General features: G+C 56.6%; 1 protein-coding gene across 1 annotated transcript in view; it reads left to right on the top strand.

Moving 5' to 3' along the window:
• CDH23 (cadherin-related 23) overlaps nt 1–2,572 on the top strand; it is a 381,871-nt gene that overhangs the window by 314,476 nt on the left and 64,823 nt on the right. The gene's annotated exons all lie outside the window — the stretch shown is intronic.

The raw sequence follows: 2,572 nt of genomic DNA, 5'->3' as shown, positions 1-2,572 counted from the left end.
CCTCCTGGAGCTCACACCCTAACCCTAACCCACCGCACCCATGCGGAAAGGAAGGCGGCCGTGCAAGGCGGGGACCGCGAAGGGGCCAGACAGCGGTGCTCCCTGTGGCTAGGACAGACGCTCAACTGGGCTGTCGGTGTCTGCTTCTCGAGAGGCCTTTGGACCCAGCATCCTGGTTGGCAGCCCCAGTTCCTCTTTCTGCCCATTGCTGTTCCCTGAGCAAATCGTAGCTCAGCCTCAGCGGACACCCAGTAAGGCTTCTGCAGACGGCAGGGCTGTAGCGCCCACACTAGGATGGAAGGTGACAGGCCTCTGCAGCCCCCAGCCCCACTGTGTCCTTCAGAGTCCCCACCCCAGACTATTCCCTAAAGGGGGGCAGTGCCAGCCCCTCTGCCCCAGGCTGCTGCATGGAGGAGGGAGCCCTGGCCAGGCAGGAGCAAGGGCTACCCCAACATTGGTCTTTTGAGAAACAGGCCCTGTGGTTCTGCGAGTTCACCCCAGTGCCCACTGCCAGGGCCCCTGGCTGGGCCAATCTGACCCACAGCAGCATCTGCAGTGGCCTCTGTGGCATATTTTCAAGGAGTGTCAGTTCCGTTCCCTTGGAGGGAATGGAAGCAGGTCTTCGTGAAATGTTAGGAGAGGGCTCACAGGCGCCGCCGTCATCCCTGATACAGGGGAACCTCGATTCTCAAACTTCTAATTCCTTCCAGGAGGCTGTGCGAGAAGCGATTTGTTCGAAAACCAAATCATTTTTCCCATTAGAAACCATGTAAATTGAATTAATCCATTCCAGACCCCCAGAGGATTCCATTTTAACCTTTCTTATATATAGTCCATGTCCAATGTACTGTAAAATCTACAAATAAACACTTTCTTAATCTAACCACCCCTACTAGCCTTAAATGAATTCTTCATATATCACCCACTAACTGCTTTTGTTTATCCAAATCAGCAATAGTTCTTCTCCCTCTTCAGTGGCCTGTGGTTGTTGTTTTGTGAGCGCTGTCACGCCCTTAGCAACATTGGCACTCTGGAGGGCTTCTTTTTGTTTTAAAACTGTGCTCATCTTTGATTTCTCCAGCAACAAAAGCATTCTCTCCTTTGTTGCCTGAGAGACGCTTTTTGTGATGCTGAGGCATCAGCATGAAAGGGTTGTCAGGTCAAAACCAAAGTTTTGTTCCACAATCAAGACATTTCTTCCTGTGAACAAATTGATCCAGAACCGAATTGTTCGAGAAGGTAGACTCGAGAACCGAGGTTTGACTGTGTATCTCTTAACAATGACTTACTGCCTAAAAACATGGGTTTCTCTCCCAGGGCCCCAGATACTGTCAGGACCCCTGAGCCTCCAGCCTCAGTCCTACCCTGCAGGCGACTTCCTGGAGGCCACAGGCTCCTCCCAGCTCCTTTGGAGGCACGCACCTTGTTCCCATTCCCCTGCTCTGATCCATGCCCCCCAGCTCACAGGTAATGAGCCAGGGCCCATAGGGACCAGCCACCAGGGTTGGCATCTGCTGGGGCACCACCACCCCAGGGGTGAGCACAGGGTTGCATGGTCTTTTTTCTATTCTAGCACCCGCCCCTCCCTGTCAACTACAGGGAGTAAACAGTAGGGCCCCTGGGGGTGGGGCGTGTGGTCATGGATCAAGATGGAGCCTGGAGCTCAGAGTAAATTTCACTGAAAACAGGAAACCACGAAGCTGAGATGCTTACTTTTGTAAAGGTCCAGAGAAGAAGGGCTCGAGGCCATGCAGGAGGAAGCTAGAGAGGAAGTGTGGTGGCTTTCTGCTCTGGGGCCTCCTCCCTCCCTCCACACTGCAGCAGCCAGGCCTGGGCTCTGGCAGCCAAGTTCTTAGAAGTTATCTCTGCCTCCAGGTCAGAAGCTGAGGGCTGGGCAAAGCCAGCCTCCCAGTAGGACAGGCGCACTCTTTCTGAGGGGGGGACTGGGAGTCTGATCTATGGGCTTGTCCTATTCTAGGGGCAGCCCCGCCCTGCCTCAAGCAGGTGTCACCCTGCTCATTCCCGTGGGCACCCCCCCCAGGTGTGAAAACAGCGCCCTCTTCCTGTGGCAACGGGCACTGAGTGTTCATGGCAGCAGATGGACCAGAAGAAGGACCCCCAGGGACACAGCAGGCGCCTGGGCTGTGGTGGTCTGGCCATTGGAGGTGTCAGTGTGGTCTCAAGGCCCATGTTCACCCTTTCCTCAGGGCCCCCGGCACAGCAGGTGCTCACACTGGCCCATACCCGTGGGCCTGACCAGGGGAGCTTTGGGAGCAATGCCGTGCATCCAGGGGGCTCTCTGGTTCCAGGCCTGCAGCTCACTTTCTCCCACCCCTGCCAGGTGATCAGGCAGAGTCTCCCCGCCCGCTGACCCTTGTCCTGGCCCTTGTCCCGGCTCTCCAGCCCAGGCCCAGCTCAGCAGAGTCAGGGTAGCTGCTGGCAGACGAATGCCCATTTGAAGCTGCAGTCAGTGCCTGGGGCTCCCACCCAGCTCCAACGCACCCCTCCCTGTTCCCAGAGTGTACAGGCACTCCCCCCCCCCCCCCCCCCCACCCCCCACACCCCCCCTTTC

This window comes from Myotis brandtii, unplaced genomic scaffold, assembly GCF_000412655.1.
Source record: "Myotis brandtii unplaced genomic scaffold, ASM41265v1 scaffold735, whole genome shotgun sequence".
NCBI classification, from domain to species: Eukaryota; Metazoa; Chordata; class Mammalia; order Chiroptera; family Vespertilionidae; genus Myotis; species Myotis brandtii.
Note: the sequence above shows the minus strand (reverse complement) of the source record. Positions and strands in the feature narration are given on the sequence as shown.